General features: G+C 42.7%; 1 protein-coding gene and 1 long non-coding RNA gene across 3 annotated transcripts in view; one reads left to right on the forward strand and one right to left on the reverse strand.

Moving 5' to 3' along the window:
• LOC135462666 (uncharacterized) overlaps nt 1–5,853 on the forward strand; it is a 42,787-nt gene extending 36,934 nt beyond the window's left edge. The window contains exons 1-3 of one of the 2 annotated variants that reach the window (XR_010443464.1): nt 3,331–3,430; nt 4,463–4,513; nt 5,785–5,853. This is a non-coding gene — a long non-coding RNA (uncharacterized LOC135462666). Of the gene's footprint in view, nt 1–3,330; nt 3,431–4,462; nt 4,514–5,784 lie in introns of those variants that run through there. The other variant, XR_010443465.1, reaches the window with a different exon arrangement.
• The window catches only part of LOC135462875 (uncharacterized), a 315,472-nt gene that overhangs the window by 173,762 nt on the left and 115,099 nt on the right, over nt 1–26,611 (reverse strand). The window lies entirely within an intron of this gene.

Raw genomic sequence — 26,611 nt, forward strand, 5'->3', positions numbered from 1 at the left:
AGTTATATTGAAATGTATTTCTGGCGAAAGAACCCTTTGCAGCTAGATTTGAAATTGTCCTTCTGTGGCTCAGGTCGATTGCCAGCCAGCTTAAAATGACAGATCGTCTGCGAAAGGACGCACGCGCTTCGCCCCATGCGGTTGAAGTTGTTAAGTAACAGGTGTAGCCAATGGAATATGCCAAGCTAATGTGTTCGTTGATGGCGTTGAGCTTTAATTGGAAGAATACAGCATATAGTCAGTATAGATTGAACAATTACATATTTATTAACCCTGAAATTGTAAACTGCATCTATTTCTAATTTGTATTTGGGTCATTCGAAAAATGTATATTTCACAGATGTCAAAGCTTTACATGTAGGTGCTTTTGACGATCCCTGCCCTGGACAGTGAATGTGTACACAGACCCGCTCTCATAGTTTCTGGGGTCTTGGTGCCTCGTTTACAGTTTCCAAATTCTAACCTTCGTCAAAAACGGCTCATCTTCCTAGAACATGGTGTCACTGGGTGTAAAGGTATCAACCCGCAAATCCCCACCCCACCCCACCCCGCCCCATCCCCCCATCCCTCCCACATTACTGACTGCCATGGTAGTTGTGAACAACTAGGATGCATGGTCTTATACAAGAATTACATATTTAAATAATAATTAAAGTCCTACCTTGTTGTGCAATGTCTTCATCCGCTGCTCGAATCGTAGAAGTCGGTCTTGTACTTCGTGTAGCCTTATCTAACAAAGACATGAGAGACCAAACGTACACAAATTTAAATTCTGACTATAATTGCTATTCTCATGTTTACCTGCATCTGCACCACTCCGAGTACACGTTTATCTGAACGTATTCATATTGGAGTCTGACCCTTACGTCTGCAGGAAGTCATTCATGAGGCATGCACACAACATTTGTTGGATGTGTAAAATGTCGTATATTAGTCAATATCACAAGTTTTTTATTTTATACAATGATATTTTTAAGAATACTCAAAGTTTACAGTAATTATAGCTCTTGTTTCATTTGCATGATAGGGTTTAAATGTCATACATGTGGTATGTTAAATGTGATGACAATACAGCATTTTGAGTAATTCTAGACCAGTAACGTATCTTCAGTTGCAATTAACTTCATGCCTAAAATGGCAGAAACGTTACTACACCAGTTTTGCGAACAGGGACGTCTCTCAGCCACATTTCATGAAGAAGGGCACATCTGATTCAGTTTGAACTGCTATCTGGTGATAAATACAGCTTTACGCAAACAGTATTATACACACAAGTGGGCGAAAGTGTCGACTTTTCCTTAATATAATTTATGAAGTAAAATTCTACATGAGCATTAATGTAAGCTGCTTCTATTTCTTCTTGGAATACGACACTTTAATAAACTTCGTCGTCTTCAGTACAAGGGCAAGATTTTAACAAAAGACGAATTAAAGAGTTATTGGTATCTTTCCGACAGCAAAACATACTTAACACATGTTAGAATTGGTCAGGCGACACACTGTATGCGCTGAAACAAATGGTTATAAAATTGGTAAAAAAAATTGACCACATCGTGTTATGTATATATCTCACATCACTAACTCAGAGCGAATTCGTCCAAATTACAGGCTTAAGTTACAAGGCATCATAGTGTAACATTGGAAGAAATTGCACATGCAATACACTCAGTCTCACTGCCTCTATCCAAAGGTTCCCGACTTACACAGTGCAAAGAGGAAATGTGTAGTCTCTCAAGAAAATAAGATAAAATATTTCTTGGAAATGTCTTTGAATTGCAGGTTAATGTGTGATTCAGAAGGACAATGTACTGTTTATAACAAGCTTTATTTGTCTGTGTCCTAAGGTGAGGGAGTTACAGATTGTGGAGATCAGCTGTGTGGCTACAGAGCAGAATGTAACACGGACAAGAGAGGGTGTAGATGCTCATTGAACAATGCTGAACCAAGAGAACTGAAGGGCACACCTCCATCCCTGTGGTATTGTGTGGATAAGTTAAAGTAGGCATACCATTAGAAATGTTAAATTTCCCCCGTAATTCCAAATGGGTAATCAAATGTATATCCACAACTGATCTATGTTATTGTCAGACGACATCACAGACTTAGTTGATACAAGGCTATATTCGTCCGTGGTGTTGCAGATTTAAACAGCTATGCATGCATGGATGGAAAGAATTGGCATATTTTTAAATAGTTGGGATAGTAATCATAACAACCAAGTGTTTGTTTGTTACCATGCTGAAATACTCGGCTAATGATAAGTATTAAAGTATGGTAATTTGTTCAGGTGTTTCCATACGTCTGCACGGATTCCCTTGCAGACAAACAGTCCACATTTCTTAATTACTAGGCGTAACTTCATCTTCATTCAGAAACCAGAACTCCGAGGAATTAAAACACTGGGCCACAACAGCACATCGAGGATTCATTCAGGAAAGCAATATGTATCAATCCGCTGATTGGTACAATTTCTCCCATTTTAAAAGAGCAAATTAAAGACACTCGCTTAGATTGATTCTTATACTGGAGCATTTTAACACACCTTTATGTTCTCCAACATCACCTGCTGAAGAAGTCAGAACGAATAAACAGTGGAGAACATAGCATTGGCTTTTTTCAAGCAAAAAATCTGATTTGTGGAAATGAGAGGTCTATCATCTATTGGTTTAAATGCGGCCTTTTTCAAAATAAATAATTCTATTCAAGTCTTAACATGTAATTTAGCAGACAGGCACCAGATAATAATCTTAGCAGCTTATCAGCCTTTCGACATAAACGTACACGACAGTCCTTCCTCGCAGAACTTTAACATAACTACCTACTATTTTGATATCTACGATATTGATTAGAATTAAGCATGGATTTAGTCAGTTATTCTGTGTGTGTTTTTCTTTTTCAGTGCTATGGTATAAAGGTTATTAACGATGGGGTACATAGCATCTGAATACTCGAAGCAAATATTTGATTTGAGGAAATGACAAATCTATTATCTATTGTTTAAAATGTGCCTTTTCCGAAATAAGTAAAACATTTCTTATTCAAGTCTTAACATCTAATTTAGCAGACGGACACCAGATAATAGTGTTAACACCACATCAGTCTTTCGATATGAACGTACACCATAGTCCTTGATCACAAAACTGCTTTAACTTGACTGTTTGCTTTTTTAATACGTAAAAGATGGATCAGAATTCAGCATGGATTTAGACACTTACACTGTTTTTTTTTCCAATCCTATAGTATAAAGGTTGGTAAGGAAAAATATACTGCTAAACGTGTGTTATCTTTATCCTGTATGTTGCAGAAAAATGTTACCTTAAAGGCAGTATGTGTCCTGACAACACCACGTGTACGGACTCTTCAGTTAATAACAGGCACCTGTGTCAGTGTTCAGAAGAAGCCACACAATCATCTACAGGGCAATGTCTGGGTGAGTACATGGACAATGCACCAGACATCTTGTCACACCATTAGTTGATGCAAAAACAACACTATAGTGGTGTAGAGGAATATGTCATTTCCGCACTGGAAATCACTAAACTATCTACATGTGTTAACTATGTTTTGGCGGAAATCTGCTCAAGTCAGTTAACTTGTCCGACTTCCGACGTGCAGAAGAATTGGTTAGGCGACACACTGTATGCGTAGAAACAAATGGTAAAGATTGGGGTGATGCCATACACATGTAGGTTGTACCAAATTATTGACATTTAACATAGCAGGAGACGTAAAAAACCCCATACATTTTTGAAGTGTGTCAAGAAGAAGCCAGTGTTCTTATAGATACTTGTATGTTGTACACATATCAACAGTGCATCAACAGTAAGAAAAACCTTAACTGAGGTAAAATTGCGAGGCCGGATTCCTGTCATCTGCCAAATATCACACTGTCATCGATGCTTTGTTTTTTTTTCTATGTTGTAGTCTACTGTGGTGTTCACAGTATTTAAGCGGGAACTTCTAGAAAGACGAGTTATTATATTCCGCAGTATTTGATAATTTCTAACTCTAGGAGTTTGTAATTCTTAAAGTCTATATCTTAGCGTAACACTCTCCCAAAAATATATATTAGTTCAGACGTCGAGATCATACAGTATAGGCTACATCTACTCTGGGGTGTGACAGTTGGCTATTTGCGCCTTCAACATACTTGCCAACTGTCGTGAAAGTGAAATATTTAAAGGGATGAATTGGTATTTTAAAAACTGGAACATACATGTAGGTCCTGTTTAAAGGTAAGTTTTTTAACAAATCCAATTGCTGTAGAAGTTTCACAAAAAATTCGACACGAAGAAATTATTTCTACGCAGAAAGCTGCTAGCTTGCATGCTTAGAGCTGACCGGGACTTGCGCCACCGGATTATAAACGGTCAAATCAACGGTCTAATCAATGGGAAGGCAGAATAATAAAATAGTCCCTGAGAATTGACATCTCTTCAACAGTTTTATTTCGCAATTTCAGGAAAACCATCAAAAGTCCATGTCACCACAGAGGGAGACAGTCCAACCCAAAGTAAGCCTATAGACTTTTCTGTGTAGGCTGCTGGTGAAACAAGCGGCTCTTCGTTATGCTGTCGGAAAGATACCAATCACTCTTTTATTCGTGTTTTGTTAAAATTTTGCCCTTGTACTGATGACGGCGAAGTTGATTAAACTGTCGTATTTCAAGAAGAAATAGAAGCAGCTTACATTAATGCTCATGTAGAATTTTATTTCACAAATTATATAAAGGAAAAATCGACACTTTCGCCCGCTTATGTGTATAAATAATACTGTTTGCGTAAAGCTGTATTTATCACCAGATAGCAGTCCAAACTGAATCAGATGTGCCCTTCTTCATGAAATGTGGCTGAGAGACGTCCCTCCTCGCAGAGCTGGTGTAGTAACGTTTCTGCCAATTTGTTACCAACAACACCAGTATAACCACCTTCACAACGCCTGGTTTATCTAGGTACAATTTAAAATAAACAAGAACAGCGCCCCACAAACTGCCTATGCTTATACTGTGTGAAACGCTCAGATAAGAAGAAAAAATGTCACTGTCCTGTTAGAAATATCTAAAGATAGCCAGGAGAGTTGCACTGGGGAATTGAATGAGTGTGACTTAATAAAGGCGATCTCATACAAAAATCCTGATCGACCGACGCAAGAAACCATTACACTTTTAGCACCACGAAATAGTATTTTGGTACCAGTGTTTTTTGGACGATTTAAAGACAACTACAAACAGGGTATCTTGACCTGTATTAATATAAAAAGCTGTGATTACTGGCAAATGGTCATACTTAACCGGTGAAATACGACCTCTTGTCAGGTTACCTCAGTTAAAGTTTTGATCTAACTGTTCATGCTCCTACCTGTAGCACTATGGCTTAAGCAGAATTAGGCATGAAGTCAATTACAACTGAAAAACGTTGCTGGTCTAGAATTACTCAAAATGCTTTATTGTCATCACATTTAACATACCACATGTATGACATTTAAACCCTATCATGCCAATGAAACAAGAGCTATAATTACTGTAAACTTTGAGTATTCTTAAAAATATCATTGTATAAAATAAATAACTTGTGATATTGACTAATATACGACATTTTACACATCTAGCAAATGCTGTGTGCATGCCTCATAAATCACTTCCTGCAGAAGTAAGGGTCAGATTACAATATGAATACGTTCAGATAAACGTGTACTCGGAGTGGTGCAGATGCAGGTAAACATGAGAATAGCAATTATAGTCAGAATTTAAATTTGTGTACGTTTGGTCTCTCATGTCTTTGTTAGATAAGGCTACACGAAGTACAAGACCGACTTCTACGATTCGAGCAGCGGATGAAGCCAGCGCATCAAAGGGTATGAATTTATTTACTATTTACATGTGTAATTCTTGTAAAAGACCATGCACCCTAGTTGTTCACAACTACCATGGCAGTCAGTAATGTGGGAGGGGTGAGGGGATGGGGTGAGGGTGGGGTGTTGGTGGGGTGGGGGTGGCAGGTTGATACCTTTACACCCAGTGACACCATGTTCTAGGAAGACGAGCCGTTTTTGACGAAGGTTAGAATTTGGAAACTGTAAACGAGGCACCAAGACCCCTTGAACGATGAGAGCGCGTCTGTGTACACATTCAATGTCCAGGGCAGGGATCGTCAAAAGCACCTACATGTAAAGCTTTGAAATCCGTGAAATATATATTTTTCGAATGACCCAAATACAAATTAGAATTAGATGCAGTTCACAATTTGAGGTTTTGATGGATAGTATTTATTTAAATTAGCAATATGGTTAGTGGAAACACAGGACCATCCAAAACCTGCTGGTAGACCTTCCCTCATACGACCGGAGAAGAAGCCAGCATTGTTCGCTTTGGTTCAGTGGTACCATGCCTGCCTTGTCTAATAGGATAACGAGTTCAATTCCTATAATTGCATAGTTTTCTTTAGTGTTTTACAAAGTGAGGTAATGAAGAAGTGGGGGGGGGGGGGGGTGTGATAAATATGTAATTGTTAAATCTCTACAGACTATATACTGTATTCTTTCAATTAAAGCTCAACGCCATCAACGAACACATTAGCTTGGCATATTCCATTGGCTACACCTGTTACATAACAACTTCAACCGCATGGGGCGAAGCGCTTGCGTCCTTTCGCAGACGATCTGTCATTTTAAGCTGGTTGGCAATCCACCTGTGCGACAGAAGGACAATTACAAATCTAGTTGCAAGGTGTTCTTTCGCCAGAAATATATTTTAATATAACTTGATGATCCGTATGTACCCTGGTGTGTTTATTATATCCCCTTCACTATATAACTTGTGTTACAGACGACAATTCACGGGAGTTGACAGTAGGCCTGGCTGCAGGAATGGGAGGGGCGATTTTACTGGCTGTTGTATTTCTGATCTTTGTGTATGTTCGGTAAGTTTATCGTCTACATGCCAGGGCAAATCATGTTGCACAAAAAAGTCCCGGACCCAAGATGTGTACACTGTCAAACATGAAAAAAATGCACTGAACGAAGTGGTTATCATCACATCAATATGATCACATAAAGGAGATTTTATATCAGAAGTTGGTTAAGTTCCGATTTTGAAACAGTTTTGTGGCTTACACGCTATATAAGTCATTGCGTTGGGAATACTCTGGTGGTGTTAGTAATTGTTTAGGTACATGTATGTTGCTACTGCGAGGCAGAAAATCATAGATACCTTCCTGCTACAAGGCAACTGTTACGACCCAAACTATCTGTATTATGAAGAGATGGCTTGTTCGAAATACACGACAGTTTAGCTGCACAAAAAAGTAACCAAATGCAGCACATTTTATTTCTCAACAATTTATTGTGTTTAACAAGAACAGATAACAAGACTTATACACATACCTAAGTACTTAAGTTTAACAAGAAAGGATAGCAGTATCTATAGAAATACTAAAGTACTTATATGTACAACGGTGCATATACTCCAAAATGCTTAAAAATGCACACAGGCAATATTCACAAGAGCGAAAATCCACAGTATAACTGAGTGTATGACGAAATATACACAAAATTCCACAGACATGTTCCGTGTACTAATAGGCACTGTGTACACAAGAGTACAAATTAAATACACATGTTCAGACTGAACAAGTGCTCGGTGGAGATAGGATATAACAAAGCCAGAGGCTATAAAGACACCAAAATTCAGCACAAAAGGCCTACTAAAGTAATACACAGCAAAAGCATCCAAAACTCTCAATAATTCTCCGTTCTCCCTTGACTTGCTTTCATAGGTCTTATATAGACTGGCGGAGTTTTCTAGAATAAGAAAATTCTTGAACACTTGTTGTAAACAAACAGGCCCCGGACTGAGCGTATTCTGAATCATTCTAAGGTAGAGGCAGACAGCAGGCCCTGAACTCAGCATATGTAAACAGTGGCAAGCTAAACTTAGAAGCTGACGGCAGTTGTGCTCATAACACAACCCAAGCCTGAAAAAACACAAACAGAGCTGATTGTAAGGTTTAAAACTGTGGTTGAGCTCACAGAAATAAGGTTAATAGCCAGGAATAAAACTGTAGATAAACAGACCGCAGATAAGAGAAACAATATTATTGATGAGGCTCCCAAGGACCATGGACATATGTCTTCAATCCAGATCGCACCTCTGCGCATTTAAATCGACACCATGCAGCTTACACGGATTTTATTGAATTCGCTCAAAAGTGTGTAAGGAGTACAGATTCTAGCTTCAAACTCGAAAAATGGGGAAATTTGCAAAGACTGCATATACAAAAAACAAACACGCACATCGACATACTATTTCCAGTACATCTCTAAGGTATGAGGAGTGCATCTATCTTATAAGTCTAAAGTACAAGCTGAAAAGCCCTAGATTTATTTTATTTCTCAATAGTCCTAGACCAGTAACCAGTATAGTCCTGCTTAAGCCATGGGTGCTATAGTCGTGTAATTTGTTTCTGTTTAAGCAGATTTAAACTTTAAATTAGAACAGTTTAAATAACTGGGGTAAATTGAAAAGAGGCTATACTTTACCTGTCACATGTTGTTGCCGCTGTTCTCGATTTTTTCTATATGCTGTTCGTCTTTAATGTATTAGTTCCATGTTCAAGCAAAAGCTACTTGAAAGTTAAGTCAAAGGGTGCATTCCAAAAGCGCATGCACTTTTTAATTTATTTATTTATTTTATTTGATTGATGTTTTACGCCGTACTCAAGAATATTTCACTTACACGACGGCGGCCAGCATTATGGTCGGTGGAAACCGGGCAGAGCCCGGGGGAAACCCACGACCATCCGCAGGTTGCTGGCAGACCTTCCCACTTACGGCCGGAGAGGAAGCCAGCATGAGCTGGACTTGAACTCACAGCGACCGCATTGGTGAGAGGCTCCTGGGTCATTACGCTGCGCTAGCGCGCTAACCGACTGAGCCACGGAGGCCCCTGCACTTTTTAACATTACTCCCATAACACACTGAACTGAAATCTATGGGGAGAGTTTTCCTGACGAAAAACGCCATACCTTCTGATACGTAGGGGGAGTGCATAAAAAGAAATCAGTTAAATGTGCGGGAATATGCGAAAAAAAAACTTTAACTACTAAATAGCTATGCAACCCTAAGTAAAAAACAGAATGAAATGGATGTTTTTCTTTTTTTTCGTTTTTTTTTCCCCCTCAGGAAACATTGCCGCTTAAAGGAAGAGAAAAGAGGTGGATCTCAGAGCGGTGTTCTACAAGATACCAGTTCCACTGACAACGCATCAACTGTTGAATTAGGTCATTCTTATGAGACTGTAGTGACTTCATCGTTACCTGGAGAGAGCGGACCGAGTAACGCTGCTGGTCACAGACTTGACTTGCCTAGCGTTGTCCCCTCATATAATAGTCCCAACACATACGAAAACATCAATGCGCCTTCACAGTTACCTAATGGCAATGACAATAGCAGACTGTACCAGTCTGTTAATACAGTGGACACGTCCGAGACCAGACTGTACACAACTCTGAGGCAAAACTTAAGGTCGCATTAAAAATAGCTACTCTATAATATAATCGCTTGTGAATATCAGTGTATAGAGATTGTAGCATTTATGATACTGAGAAATGAAGATATACTAACACAATGGTTTTGTTATCTGTTGAACTCACTATTACATATTCCAGTATCCACTAGCACAAATAAAAATACTTCTTTTAGATATTCACCTGTACAAGTGAATGACGCCTACTTGTACATGACTCACCTTGTAGCATTAGGTAGATCCTGTGTGCTGTGTGACGATTCCAACCAGCGTCAGAAGTATTAATACAGAAGCTAGTATGTCAAGGATATATCATCAAATAACTTGTTCTTAAATCTGACAACAAGTAGAAGTATGGACACTGGCGCACCTCTTTATAACTGCATATCATTCCGATCAGCCTTAGGTTAGAACTGTACATATATATCATATATCTCCTGATCATAAGAGAACGAGAGATATAACACATCGTGGATGAGTGTGAATCGTGTTGTACAGTACGTCTAATTCCAATAAGGACGTAAAATAAATACAAACGCGAACTCCTTACTGAGTGAGAAGGAGAAACAGAGGGGATCTAGCATTCAGTGTCGCGTCTTACACAGGGATCAGAATGTATTTGAAGCTGAAACCTACAGCATACATATCCACATAATAACAGCTGTTTTCCAATCCAGCACAGGTCTGAAATAAAAGCAGTCATGCCATTAACCATTCCTTGACCATATTGATCATCAAAATAATAAACTATAAATGATGTAAATAGATCAAAAAAAAGTATGAATGCTCTGGGGTAGAAGGTTTTATTCCAATAAGGAAGTAAAATATACACACACACAAACCAGTCTCGTGGTATACAATATAACCTTATAGAGTGACAAGGAGAAAAGCTAGATTGTCGTAAACATTGTAGAAATTCAATATCCACGCATCTAAATACAGTGGCTCGTACATGTTGAATTTACGCAGACGGTGTACACAGCTAACGTGTTGACGATGACAGTCCCTACCCTCCCAAGACGCTGGGGTGAGATTCTGGCTTTAGCGGGTTTAACATTTGGTCTAACAGAAACATTTGTCACAGGTGAGTCCGGGTATTTGATGTGGCCCCTAATGGCTGTCCTAATTCTTGATCTAAATCGTTGCTTCAACAGTCTACACTTAGTTTTTGTCAGGCCAATGTCTGTTCCGCTATCTCTTACACCTACACCTGTTTAAATCATCCAACGTATGTAGTTCGACACAAACAAAGTTACGTAGGGTAATATTCTTGCAGGCAAATGTAAACAATGACCTTAACTTACAACGTGACCACACACATCATCAGGTTATATATGTCAAGGGGCCTCCGTGGCTCATTCGGTTATTCTTGAGTACGGCGTAAAACACCAATCAAATAAAAAAATAAACAATATATGTCAATGCGATGTACTCTTATAAAAGCCACCGACGTGATCCCTAAGGTAGGGTTTGTTATAAGGTGTCTTAGTCAATACATACACCAGTATTGTCAGTATTGTAGTGGGAGGGAAAGGGGCAGAGCAGATTGAAAGGAAAACTTCGACCATCCGCAGATTGCTGGCAGGCCTTCCCACACACAGCCGGAGAGTGACTTGACCTCACTGCGATCGCATTGGTGAGAGGCTTCTTGGTCATTGCGCCGGGCTGGGATGCTAACTCCCTCGGTCACAGTGGCCCCTCTCACCTTAGTTAAAGCAGTTACATTTATTGCTTCCTCGGCAAGTGTCAAAGCCAGCAAATATTTTTTCTTATCATATCACCTAACCTATACCAGGATGTAATGTAAACCACTCGGGCATCCCCGTGTTATAAAAACAAATACATTGAGATAAATTAAACTTATAAATATAAATAAACTTATAAATATAAATACATATAACTAGAAGGAGTGGTGTCATGCAGACTCATCTGCCCATCATGTTGTTCTAACCACGGTGGATCACGTCCCGAACATTGAGGTCCCAAGATCGAACATCTCCCGCTGTTAAACATGTGTTTATTTATATATTTGATTGCTGCTTAGCACAAGCAACATGCAGTTATACCCTGGGGGTCAGTTTTATCTGTGGGGGGGGGGGGATAATATAACGTCAGGTGTTTTACGTCTCTCGGACTTTTGAAAGTGTTAACCCTGCGACTACGACACTGCTGAGAATTTGGGTGAGTGAACAACACCAACGGGCCAAACGCGCTTATATGACGTTTCTTACCACCAGTCGAAGCTTTCTTACACAAACCAACAGTCAAGGATAAGTCCTAATTTAGACACGTATAGAAAACAAATAGCCAAATACCAAGTCCCGTAAAATTGTTATTCAAAACAGTTGCTAGCTTACGGGAGGTTTGCGTTTGCTATGAGTCAGTTTATGGATGAGAGATTTCTGCTAATAAAACTCTACATGCAGCACGTCATACCTATCGAGAATTGTTAGGTATGTTCCTTAAGTCAGATAGTTAAACAAACATACATAATGAAGTGAAATAGTCTGTATTCCGTCTATTCATGTTTACGTCCCCCTGAAAACGAACGACACGCACATACTGTTTTTAAAATGTGTAAAATCTCTGCCTATACGGAAGTTTATGAAACATGTGACTTAAATCAGTGTTAAATAAAGTTTGTCCAGTCACAAATCGCCATTTTAAGCCCTATACACATAACTTCTGATGACTAATGAGAAGGGCCAGTTTTTTGTGAAATAAGTTTTTGAGGGCAATCAAAACCTTGCTGTCTCCACCATTTTGATCGAAGTGTCACATGACTGAAAAATTGAATGCTGTTTGTCTACCCAAGGCTGCTTCGGTGGCTTAATGGTAAGCTGTCTGGAAACAAAAGTCGTACCAAAGACTTTTTAAAATGGTATTTGTTTCTGCCTCGCTTAGTGCTCCCCACCGAGAGGTTAGAACAGGGAAACGGGACTGGTGGGTCAGGGGGTCTGTATAATGTGATTCACAATCACCCTAGAAATGCTTTGTACAAGCGGCAAAATTTAATTTTATAGTTTATTATAAATGTAGTTGTGGGGCGAACAATCGACTGTAGCTAGGATTTCTTCGTACTCTGCGGTCCCTGGTCAATAAATTATATACCGAATATTTTTGTTCCACCTTTTGTCCGCCCTCATGTATGACAATTCTAGGCTGAATCGCCTTTATCTGTTCATGTTATCGGAGATTAAACTGCATCTTTTTTAAACTCAGATTTGACTGATTTATGTTATTAGGTGCTGGACCTGAAAAATGTGGAACAAACTCTCTGTGTGGTTATGGAGCTAGATGTGACACCAAGACGACTCAGTGTGTATGCTTGTCTAACAACGACGATCTTAAATCTAAGGACGGTAATCCTAACTCTCTATTTTACTGTTTGGGTAAGTTGAATGTTTACAGTATCGGTGAAATACAGCACTCTTCTTAATCAATCAGATTGTGTAACAGGCTGAACTTATTGAAAAATACGCGGTGTAGGCTAATGTTTATGACGATAATATAAAGAAACAACCGCCTGGGTTATTGTACACGGATCAATTACACAGAAGTTATCCACACTGTAGTCATTTTACATGCCTAGTAAAACCAGAGAAAGAGACATTTCGTCCTTTGCTTAAAACAATAAGGCAAATTGGTGTAGTGTGAAGATTTCATAATAACGAATGTTTACGTTATAGATATTGAAATACCTTCTTTTCTATGATAGAAAAAAATGGTTGTCTTTAGCAACATTCGTGTGAATAAAGAAACACTTATGCCTTTTGTTTTATCAGATGACAAAAGTAAGGTCAAAAACAGATTTGGCTACATTAAAGCGTTTTCCCAAGGAGGCTCCCTTTATAATCAAAATATGGTTATGTGAACCAAGATCATTTGACATAGATATGTTAGGCGGTGATAGGGAAACACTTTCCCATCTAGTTACAAGGAGTCCGTCAATGAAAATGCCTCAAAGAAACGCTTTCACAACGAAATGAAGAGACTGGATATAAAATGCGCGAAAGCTGTACTAAATTGTGTTATGTATATATCTCACATCATTAACTGAGAGAAAATTCGTCCAAATTACAGGCTTACGTTATAGAACATCATAGTTTAACATGGGAAGAGATTGTACAACCGATACACTCAGTCTCACTGCCTCTATCCAAAGATTCGGGAGTTACACAGTGCGGAGATGAACTTTGTGATCTTAGAAGAAAATATGATAAAACATTTCTTGGTAAAGTCTGTAAATGGCAGGTTAGTGTGATTCAGAAGGACAATGTACTGTTGATAACCAGCTTTATTTATCTGTATTCTAAGGTGAGGGAGTTACAGAATGTGATAAGCTGTGTGGTTACAGAGCAGGATGTAAGACTGACAGGGGTGGGTGTAGATGCTCATTCAGCAATAGTGGCCAAAAAAGACTGAAGAGCACATCTCCATCCGTGTGGTACTGTGTGGGTAAGTTGAAAAAGGCCTACCATGAGAAATGTAAAACTTCCGCTGTAATTCCGAATTGGTAACCAAATGTATATTCACAACTGATCATTGTTATTGGCAGCCGACTTCACAGACTGCCGTAATTCAATGCCACGTTCATCCGTAGTGTTGCAAATTTAAACAGCTATATATGTATGGATATGAGGAATTGGCATATTCTTAAATAGTCATGATAGTAATCATAACAACCCAGTGTTTGTTTGTTACTGTGGTGAAATTCTCGGCCAATGATGGGTGTTTAAGTCTAGCAATTAGTTCAGTTATTTCCATACGTCTCCACTCATTCCCTGGTAGAAAAACAGTCCACATTTCTTAATTACTAGGCGTAACGTGGTCTTCATGCCGCTTTTGTGGGATACCCTTTGAACCAAACGTGACAAAACAGAAGGATACTTGCCTTATGACGAAATTATTTGATTTCACAGTAAATCATGGGTAAAAAGTCGTGTACAAGTTTATTACAGAATAACAACAGGAGATTATTTATGTACAGCGTCATCGTTGCATCAAACCAGAATTCCGAGGAATTAAAACCCTGAACCACAACAGCATATTGAGTGCTCTTTCAGGAAAGGCATATGTATCAATCGGTTAATTAATGGTATAATTTCTCCCTGTGTGGAAGAGCAGATTAAGCACACTCGCCTGCAATGATTCTCATATTTTAGGGCTTTTGGCAGACGTTCACGTTCGCTAACATTACGTACTGATGAATTCAGAAGGAACAATCAGTTGTAAACACAGCATTTGGATTTTTCATGCAAATATCTGATTTGGGGAAGTGACAAATCTGTTATCTTATGTATTAAATATGTCCTTTTCCCAAATGAGTAAAATATTTATTATTTCCGCTATTTTGATACCTAAAATCTATTACAGAATTAGGTGTGGGTTTAGACAAATATACTGTTTTATCCAGTGCTATAATATAAAGGTTTCTCAGGACTGTAGTCTACTTTAATACCGAAAATAGTGAGCCGAATTTAGCATGGTTTTTAGATAGCTACACTGTTTATTCCAGTGCTATAGTATAAAAGTTACTAACCATAAAATATACCGCTAGACATGTGTTCTCATTATCCTGTATATTGCAGAAAAATGTGACCTTAAAGGCAGTAGGTGTCCTGACAACACCACGTGTACGTACTCTTCAGGTAGTAGCAGGGAGCTCTGTCAGTGTTCTGAAGGAGTCACACTGTCATCTACAGGACAATGTTTGGGTGAGCCATGTACATGTAGGTTCTATCAAATAACTAATATTTGACATAACTGGGATCTAGAAAAACCAATACCAGAGGAAGCCAGTGCTCTAGTAGTATACAGAGTATAGGTTCTGGCGCACGCCCCCCCCCCCCCCCTGGGGCCCTCCCCATAACAAATAGAGGCCCTCACCCCCCTTTCCCTGCTTCCCCAGCCAAGGCATACACGCTTATTTACAAGTCTAGCCTACACACACACACACACACACACACACACACACATTGATATGGCCTCGGACCCCCATTAATTTTCCATAAGCGACAATGTTAACGTCTAGCGCTGTAGCTCAGCCCCAAACATTCCGTGGCCATTAAGCTTTGGTGCATACCTGGCCCAGCCTGTGAGAAAGAAGCCATAAAAATCTTGACATAGGTTGACCGTCAAAATCTGGACCTTTCCATGCCGGCAGCTGGGAGGCGTGCCTAGCAACGCCAAGGGGACGTCACTCGCAGCCTCATCACTACCTCACACCTTGTGTCCTCTCGCCCAGAATTTCAAACTTTCATCAATAAAGCTCATACCTCCTCAAAGTTTAGACAGTTTCCAGCATTTTAATACCAAGCATGCACCTGTGCACCAAAAATGGACGCCTGGGAGCAAAAAAAGACTTTATACCCTAAAATTCACAGAACTTCAATCGTCCCTACCGAAAAACGGAAGTTGTAATGGGGGTCTGTGTCCTATCACACCAGCCACCTTTTTTCAAAATCAATAATTTTTGCACCACACAATTCCTGACACTTCTGAACCTCACAGGCAAAATTAGGGCTTGATACATGCAGAAACTTTGGAGTTGAATGAATTCAAGTTGGGGTACCCCCATCTTGGACATGTGTCTTTTTTCCAGGGTGAAAAAACTCTGAAGGGTAAACTTTGAAACCTTGCAGTGCATATACCGTTCGAGATATCTCCATCAGGTCAACTGTTTTGGAAAGACAAGATGTTTATCTGCAAGAAAAGTTAAAAAAATCACATTGACAGAGCACTTTAGACTTTTCAAAAGCAACCATTTAGAGAAATATACATTTTTAAGAAGACTTTTCTACTCAAACAGCTTTAAATATCAAAGTTACAAGCCAAAAGTGTCAAAGCATACATCAAAATATAGGCAATTTATCTGACAATTAAATGTCAAAATATAAGACATTTACTTCAGCAACTATGTGAAAAAAATTGACTGACAGTGTGGTAGGGGGTATCAAAGCGGATTATCACGATTTCGAAACAATCATTTGCGACCAAAATCAAAGCAAGAATAATGCCTCAAGGTGATTAAGACCTACTCACAGGCACTTTTTTAGTGGACAGGACTTAAGAAAAGACTAGTATCCCAGTTCCCCACTGAATAACATGATGAAACCCTTTAAAAGACCACCCAGCCAGGCCCCCCCCCCCCTGCCCTCCTCCCCCATGACTGCTGATTGGCTGACCAGCTCACCATACAAAAACCTCCCTGCACCATTGCTGTTGTCTCACAGCAGGTTATTACTCTGCACAGTAACATCAAAGGGTGTCACATTGGCATCTACAATATATAAACAGAGAGGAAAAATATGAATTTAACATTTCCAATCAGGCAGCCACCAAGTACACCTATATTGGTCAGTCTGACAGTTAACAAGGCAAACAATCTACCCCAAAACACCATGAAGGGAGACAGAAAGAGGAAACAGTCTAGATTTTAAGCTGGAAAGGCCCAGGATTGCTCAAATAACCTGTCAGCAGTTACAGACATGCTGAATCCTGTGCCTGGGTGTTCCTTGATGGACACAGATTTCCAGCCCAATCAGGAGGCAGTAAGAACACACCAGCCTGACACAAAGAGAATACAGCGGCCAAGACGGTGCAAGGTAGATTCCACGGCTGGATCAGACAGAGATACACATGAGCGGGAATGGGCTGCTGAAGGAATGCGACTCATAGATATACAGAAAATGGTGTGTATATGGAACAAAGTTATGCTTGAGCACAGTGACACCAAGGACCACTGTCCACTGCCCAGGTTAGAGATAGCTGCAGAGAAAAAGTGGGGTTTAGCCTGGGCGTTCAGTTTTAAGTGCTGTGACTGTGACTATGTATCTGGCTTCCACAAATTCTACAAAGAGGTAGAATGCAACAGACCTGGCCAAAAAGCTGCGGCGGTGAACCGAGCTCTTCAAGTAGGCCTCCAGGACACACCAATGGGGAACACCCGAGCCAGACTCCTATTTGCAGCGATGGACGTGCCGCCTGCCACTCGTAGGAACATGCATCGCACTGCAAACCATGTCGCATCTGCAATCGCAAAGCTGAACAGAGAGGATATGGCAAATAAGGTGGAAGAGTTAAAAGCATACAAAAGGCAAAGAGGAGAGGATGACAGCACAATAGATCTGGCCACAGACACTCGCTACAACAGCATTACCATAACCAGTCCCAAGAAACCGGGCCAGAATGCTTCACAAGCAATTTCCCTGGCTGTGGAGACATCAACAGACAAGCAATACATTGTCTCCGCAGCACTGAAGAATAAATTGTGTTGGACTGGGTCCTGGCTAAGAGGAAAAGGCTTCCAAGTAAAGTGCCCTGGAGGACACGAGGAGTGCACAGCGAACACAAACCCACATGCCCCCTGGTCCGAGTATAATATGGGGAACGAGATTGGCGAGGGATTGGCGAGGCAAGGTGTTTTAGCCAAACATGTAACCACAGACGGCGACTCCAGGTCAGCCAAGGGAGTGGAGGACGGCATCCGACTGGTCGAGCCACTGTGGGAGGTCGAACGGTTAGCAGACCCCACGCACCTTGGTAGATCCCAGTTCAAGAAATGTAACCAGGCTAAGTTCAGCGATGCCATGTTCGAAGGACAGGGCCGAACGAAGGAAGCCAGGAAGAAAGCACAAAAGGTGTTGAGTCAGGATGTTAAGGCCAGGTGTCGCTTGATATTTTCTCAACTTATGTCTGAGCACATTGGTGACATGAGGAAAATAAAAACTTGCCTACCCAGGGTTGTGGATGCAACGGTCAGGTGTTACGGTGGGGACTGTTCCAAATGCCGCAGGAACAGTGTGGTTTGCTCCGGAGGGGAAACCAGCAGCTGGTGGGAGAGGTCCCTGTTTTTATCCACCAGTAAACTCTGCCTTTTTAACATGGATGACAACGACAGGAAACTATTGACCGAAGTACTGCACATGAGGTTGAGCGAGACAGCGGTCACCAGTCTCCGGATGAACACCAGCACTCAAAAGTGCGAAGCTGTCAACAGATCACTCAGCGTCTCCTTGCCCAAGAATGTAAACTACAGCAGAAATATGGAGGGAAGGGCGGCGTCCACAATCCACAGACTTAACAATGGCCAGGACAAGTCCACGGCTGCCAAACTCCAAGCTGTCGGCGCCAGTATTTCACCTGGGAGCGAGAGAACAGTGCAACAGATTGAAAGGGTGAACCATTACCACAAGGTTTATAAGAAGCGACAGACAGTTAAGGGGAGATCACTCCGCAATACAGCCAGAAAACTTCGAGAGCACATTGAGTACAGGCTTTCAAATCCAGAAGAAAAAACTGACTATGCCAAGGGACAACTGGACAACACCCAAACAGATCACACATACACTAGATATTTGTAACCGCCAATTTTGTATATAATTTGTCACTGCTGTTGTTGCTTATGAAAGAAATTAAAAAATGATAACAGAAATTGAGCAAAATCTAAAACAATCTGTTATTTATTATTTTTAATGAGGGGAAACCAACCTGCTCAGTCTTAAATGCAACATGCACCTTGCATACTGCCCATGGCCGAGACAGCAGCGCTGCCTGTTATTGTGAACACAATGCGGTTCCAAGCTTATGTGGTCCACATTTACACAGCGTGTGTTGTGGCGCACGTGTGAACAATCAAGCTTGGGATCTAAATGTGACAGCCTCTGTCTGGCCATATAAACAAGTCTACTGATGTGTTTCTTCTTCCATCGATGTGTGACGGGGTCTTTGTAGGAGGCAAGACCATATCGACCATCCCTCGTCAATGGTCCAGTCCACACTCGACAGGCTCCGTTTTCACTATAAACACTGAAACTTTCAATTTTTGCAGCAATTTCTGCTCTGAACGTCTCCATTTTCAAGCGTAGAAATACTAGAACGTTGCATGTTGTTCATTTCAGGATGCCTATACACATGCTACCCTACGCTGAACAGCATTTTACCGATTTTTCATCAAAATGGATATTTTCAAAATGTAAATAGTCCCAAGAAGCTATGAAACGGCCCAATCAATGCAAAACACATCACAGACATACCCACCAAAAATTATCAGGCTGCTGCGAAATCTAAGCGCATAGTGACATTTTTCACATTTTGGTGACTTCGTCAGTACAGGCCTCGGACCCCCATTAATTTTCCATAAGCGACAATGTTAACGTCTAGCGCTGTAGCTCAGTCCCAAACATTCCGTGGCCATTAAGCTTTGGTGCATACCTGGCCCAGCCTGTGAGAAAGAAGCCATAAAAATCTTGACATAGGTTGACCGTCAAAATCTGGACCTTTCCATGCCGGCAGCTGGAGCGTGCCTAGCAACGCCAAGGGGACGTCAATCGCAGCCTCATCACTACCTCACCACCTTGTGTCCTCTCGCCCAGAATTTCAAACTTTCATCAATAAAGCTCATACCTCCTCAAAGTTTAGACAGTTTCCAGCATTTTAATACCAAGCATGCACCTGTGCACCAAAAATGGACGCCTGGGAGCAAAAAAAGACTTTATACCCTAAAATTCACAGAACTACAATCGTCCCTACCGAAAAACGGAAGTTGTAATGGGGGTCTGTGTCCATATGAGGCGACCTAGTTGGCATTTAATACATAAGGCGTATAGTCTATATATAGACCGGCTGTGTTGCACAACAGGGTGATTCAGCTGATTTTCTCCCCAGGATAGGGCTTAAACTAGGGATTTTTATGAAAAATAAATGTGACAGCCTTTTCAGCGTGTCTTGTATGATAAGATCCAGTATTTTTAGGAGGATTGGAGATATTTTGTTTATGCGGAAAAGTCCTTCCAATTTAGCCCATGTTTCGTGGGTCGTGGGATATAGCTCAGTCGGCTGACAGAGGTGGGAAAGGCGCTGTGTGTAAGGGGTGTATTCATATACTACATTTATAAGGGGATGTTTGCTAGCTCAAATCCGGATTTGGTCTCCTGTATATGTAGTATATGAATACATTACCTGCATACAACGTCGGGCTCTACACACTTCTAAGGAATCTCTGCAACTTTCGACAGTTTCGGAGGCAGAGAGACCTTACCAAGGGGTGTTGTAGATGGCCCAAAGGTAGTGGGATGTGTCAGCGCCAATTACTACCCCCCCCCCCCCCCCTAACGGTGGGTCGCTAGCGCAAAAAATCCGGAGCCCGTCGTTATGGTGGTGATTAATTGGTAACGGGCTGAGCTATAGACCAGACCTTTTGCTTTTTTGGACCATGGGTTCGAGCCCAACACTGGGCAGATTTCTTTTTCCCCCGGGCACCAGGTTAGCCAGACATCCGTCCACCCGTCCAACTGGACGGGCAATCTCCCCAAAGGGGGTATTTTGGACGGGCAAAATTTTGAATCAACATTTTTTTACGGCTAGTTCCAGCCCACAGACCAGTACACTGTCTCAAAGTGTACTAACATTATATGTATGTATACTAGATTGTGAATATTTTTCTAACATGTAAGTTTTCAAAGTGTATTCATATATGTATTCAGATGACAGAAATGATGTTTGACATGCACTACTGTGCCAAAAGTTAATTTGGATACTGATAGCACATGTATTTGAATTGTTTCTTGTTTTGTTTTGTATTTTACAAAGTTTATTTCTACCTACTGTGACTTAGCTGCTCAAATCGTATGGTGATTGGTGCCACTACTCTTTTTAGTGAGTGACAGTCACAGATTCAGTGGTGATGATTTTGCCTGTTCTCAGTCTCAGAGCAATGTATTCTGATTTGGTTTCGTTGCATGTTAGGTAGTGTAACTGTGAGTGACATGCACCTGCTGTGCCAAATTACCATACATTTTGATTGTTTTCCTTTTATATGTATTTTTGTGTATTTTATTGTTTATTTATTTCTACCTCCTGATTCACAGCATTCACACTTGAACTGCTGTGCCAAATTGCCATTGTTATCCTTGCATCTGTATTGAATTGTGTATTTTACAGTTCAATTTGTTTTTCTACCTCCTGTTTCACACTTAGTTGTCCAAAGCATAACAGATTGTAACCTTACATAGTTTAATATAAAATGTATGTACTCTTTTTAGTGATTCGCTCTCAGTGTCAGTCGTTGGTGGGAAAAGTGTAATGTATTGGGTGCCCCAAAAACAGTCAATTTCTGGGGTCCAATAGTAATACATTATTTCCAGTGATATAATGGCAATTGAAGCTATTAAAATGTCTTGATTGTCAATAAAACAGTGGCGATAAAATGTCTTCGGCGGCAGACCCCCTGCTTATTTACGGCGGCCCCCAAACCCCCTGGACGCCCTATTGTCAGATCCTGGCTAATGCCCTGCCCCCGGGGCTCTCGAGACATAACATGGGGGTTCCCCTGGGCACCTCCCCAGAACATCATTCTGAAAGAGCGTTTTTTCAGCTCTTGTAGAGCTAGTTTTCGGCCGCGAACTATAAGCTGTTTTTTTCGTGCTTTCATCGATCTCTACGGCGTTGAATACCTTACGAGATTTGGCGCGTATCTCCTGCTTCAGATCAGAGTAGTTCTTGAGCTCCTGAACGACTTCCTTGAACTCCACGTCTGAAATAACACCATCAGATAATGCCGTAGATACCTGCGCACGGATGCTGTTAAGTTTGGGCCTCAGCCAACAGCCGTATATCGTTATGTTTCTCGGCCTTTGTGTGAAGACGGCGGCAGACACCGCAACCTAGGGCCGCAGCTTCCATGGCCAAGACAGGTGGGGCTGCAATTATTGTTGTGAGTAGTCCCACGCCTGCAACCCCTAGTCCCAAACCGGCCATGAGCATGGCCGACTCAAGGGCCTCGGCGGCTAAGACACCGCGCCGGTACTTTTTGTACAAGGCCCGGCAGAGATCTCGCTCAGATTCAAGCTGCCTCTGTAATTCGCTGATATACTGCCGACGATGGGCGTGCGCCACGCTGTCCGGCGGCGCGGTCGGGACCAATGGGTTTTCAACCATAATCGTCGGCGCGGTCGGGGCCAAGGGATGGTGATCTGTAATCGTCGGCGCCGCGCCCTCCGGCGACAAGGGGTTTTCATTCGTGATCGCCGGGTACAGTCGTCCCATATTGTCCGTCTTACGAATCAATAACGTCGGTAAACTCTAAATTGTCATCGGGAATACTAACACGAAAGCTGTGAAGTCTTATACTGGACTCTAAACACATGTCATTGAGATTGAAAACGCCCCCCCCCCCCCCTGCAAAAACCCGTATTTCCTTGAGAGAGCTCCGGATGACAGGGTCGCCCTATGCCGGTAATTTGATCATAAGTCTGAGCTTCTTTCCATCGTGCTGTGCAGGCCACTTTAGTGCAGGCCCGGTAATCATGGAGAAACGGCGCTGAGAGGCCGCGCCAAGTATGATGTTGAAGATAAGTATAGATCAAGGGTTTATTCGTAGCATGGCCATAGATATGGGTTGCGCGCTAAGACTCGGCGCCGCAGTTAGTGTAAAGTAACCTCCTCCACCCAAAGCTATATGACAGTCGCTGGTTGGTACGAACGACACGAAAGAGGTTCCGCAGTTGAAAACTTTTTTTCACCCTGGCCCCGGTGGTCTGGACCGTCATCGGGGTCACCTTCACATCTACAAACCAATCGGGGTCGCGAGCTCTGGTAAGAACTCCGCTCTTGCTCTACAGAGGATGAGACATCTTCAAGGGAAGCAAACGTGGCAGGTTCTGCTTGTCCCCCCCCCCCCCCCCCCGCAATCTTTTTGCGGCTGTACTTGCCACTTTGAAACTGGAAGGCGTAGATTTTACCTTCCTGGCCTTGAAGTTCGAACTCCGACACATCTGCCAAGTCGCTTAAAGACAGGCACGCAGACCTCGGACCGGCTGCGTCCACCATACTCATTGTATTTCTAGGGTAGCACTGAGGTACCCTACACTCATATACTTACCGTCTTTGTCTAAAAGTGGCACGGTCAAGTGCGTTATATAGGCGGCGCGCAAGGTTTTGTACTGTTGGTTGGGAAATGAAACTGTCTTCCCGCAGTTTATCGCTGCACCAGTCACGGCGATGGCTTTAGGTAGTGTGGAACCGCCACTGAAACATGAAGTTATTCTCACGTTTTCTGAGGTGCTCAGTTCATCTAAATGCACGAAGACTTCTTTGTGTGAGACCAAGTTAAGTAGCTTTTTACCCTCCACAGCCCCCCCTATGTGAGTCATCCCGTCGGAGAACCCTAAGATGGGGGCAAGCTCTTGGAGTATTGTGAAGGTATTTCTACGGAGGGTAAGGACTAAGCGGCCCGTGGCTTCATTCAATCGCAGAGAAACCCCATGAGGGCGTAATGTGTCCTTGTCCAGCGTACAGACATTGTAGTAGCCCGTCGGCACTTCAACACGTTTGTAGAACGCGCTGTAGACTTTGTGTATAGCATAGGCCTATATATGGCCCCCAGCGGCATGCTTCTGCAGATCGGCCATGTGGCGAACTACAACAACAAAATCGTCGTGGCCACAGAGGACCACAAGCTAGGCGCCAATGAGGGTGTGAACGGTAAAGTGCCGCCCACTTTGTACAAGCGCGCACCTTCCCACGGGATCGTTGAGCCACAAGAAAGCGTCCCACCACACACCACGCGCGTTCAGCATGTTGCTGCCGCCGGAGGCAAACAAGAACCCCTATTTCCAAACCAAAAGAATCACGATGCGGAGAAGACAGGCTTTGGCGTCGCTGGGGTTGGTATCGGCTTACTGCTGCTGTGGACTATGCGTTAAATACTTGCGAACAGCCACGAGGATTAGGCCACCTACTGCGACGACTAGAGCCCAGACATTATCGGGCAGCCACCCAGGCGCTTTCCGGAGAAAGTTCAGTAGCCAGGACACGTTACTGCCAATAATACCCGGAATCGCAGCGGCAGCCTTCCCAGCCAGCTTGCCAAGGGCGCGCGCCAGGGACTGGAGATGCTTTTTCACCCATTCTTTAAGACCAGGCCCGTCGGATGGAGGTGGTGTTGGTTGGATGCCCCCGCTGCACCCACCATTCAGCCCCAACATTATCGCTAGCCCCAGTGTCGAGATGGCCATCCCAATTGCCGTGAGAATGGAGACCACGGAAGAGTGTGTGGACGCGCTCGGCCAGAGTAGTATCCTTGTGTAGGATGCGATCGATCGTCTGCGTGATGCGGCGTATTTGCGTGCACATGGCTTCGGCCGTTAAAGAGGCTGCTTCGAGCCGGGCCACCCTCTCGTCCTCGAGATTCCTTATCCGGTCTGCGATCCGGCGACGGGAGAATTCATCAGTGGCCTCCTCCAACTTCAGTTTTTGTTTTGCGATGTCCCTATCGAGACTTGACAGCTTGGCGAGGTTATTCGCGTGTTCGCCTTTCGAGGTCTGCAGTGCCTTGTCAAGCCCCAGAAGTTCTCGCATGGGAAGAGGAGGGTCGTTTATTGTTGAAAGAGCCCGCTCGACCTCACTATCCGTCAAGCTTGTTTCCATTATGTGGACAGCATCAACGGCCTTTTTCGCTTGTTGGCTTTAATCCTTCAGCTCCATGGTATCTGCCTCGGCGAACGTGGCATCGAGTTTTGAACTCGCTGTCTGCAGGATTGCGACTTTTGCTGCAGGAAATGATTTCTGTTTTCTGTTTTTCATTCTGCCTTCTCCTTTCCAGTCTACAAAGCCCAGCCCCTCCGCATCCTCAACAACCTTTCTCCCTCCATTCCTGGCGATTGTTATGAGGGCTAGCGGTTTGCCAGTTTGTTCGTTGGTGAGTTCCAGTTTTGGGTAGTTCACGAGTCGCAGACGCGTATCGACAAGCATAAACTTATTTTCTTCGTTTAAACGGAGTGGGGTAAGGTCGGGATACCAATCATCCTTCGCCATGATTTTGTAATAAGACTTCACGGCGTTCTGTGTCACCCTTGGTTTTTGGTCTTCGTAGATCGTACCCAATATTGGTGTCTTGGGAACAACATCACCTGTAAAGAGAGAGGTCTGTTCGACGTCCTCGTCTTGGGCATTGCTGCAGTCCTCTTGGGCGTCGTCGAACGCCGGATTATCAAAGTCAAAGTCTGCCATAATCCTGGTATTGAACATTCAAGGTATATCTTGTATACTCAAGGTATGCCTATAATACACAATGGTTGCATACGGACGCAGGCTAAACCCCTTCGGAACACTCCGTAAGCCTCAAGGGGTACAAGGTGAACGGCAGTCCGTGGTCGTCACCAATAACCCGACTCTTGGTCCGCTTCCCTAACTTCGGCACAAATGACGTCATTGTGCCCGTACTGTGCGCTTAGCCTTCTCGATCACGATTAATTCATCCCCACAGTGGTCGGGAATCTCGGACGCGCAGTAGTCATGAAAACCACGATCAGAATCAGCAGGAATGAGGTAATGTCCATCGACGACTCTGATGTGTTTCATTGCTACGGTGACTTATGGCTGACCAAAAACGAACGACAACAGACGATGCCGACGCGACTTACACCATCGACAACATCAGCCTGGTTACGGAGAAGGAGCTCGCTAGACAGATCCGCACCCAGTTTGCCGGGGGCGTCTTCATATTGTATGATCACGTTTTCCGCCACCGAAAGTTTGTGAAGGACAAGTCTGATACTCTCTGGAACATAAACCTGAACACGCCCGCGAGAGCAATGAAGGCCATCCTCATGCTGTTTGAGACTAAAGGAATCCCGTGGAGGTCGGAATACTTCTACAAGAAGAAGATCACCAAAGTAGAAGTCACAATAGAAGGTGTCCCCAATCAGCTGTACCGCCAGGGCATGCGGGCGTACCAGCAATGGGGCGAGGTCCAGAGGTTCTTCGCCAGCTCACCCCTTTAGAAGCGGGACCCTAAGGTGGCCAGGGTCGTAAAAGACTTAGGCCTGGCAAACGTCTCCCTGGAAGAGTTGTTGACGCACAAGCACGCCTTCTGGCTTGACCTTCGGACAAGCGACGATGACAAGCTGCATGGCAGTGGGAGGCGCGTTCTGAACGCCAGCGAGGGGATTACGATACAGGTGACAAAAGAGAGAGAAGCTCCCAGCGTGTTGAACGTATATCTATATGTGATCATGGACGCAAAGCTGCACATCGAGAATGGTAGATTCGATAGCGCGCTTTATTAATGACGCCCACTGCGCGATTATC

The sequence above is a fragment of the Liolophura sinensis genome, chromosome 2, assembly GCF_032854445.1.
Source record: "Liolophura sinensis isolate JHLJ2023 chromosome 2, CUHK_Ljap_v2, whole genome shotgun sequence".
NCBI lineage: Eukaryota > Metazoa > Mollusca > Polyplacophora > Chitonida > Chitonidae > Liolophura > Liolophura sinensis.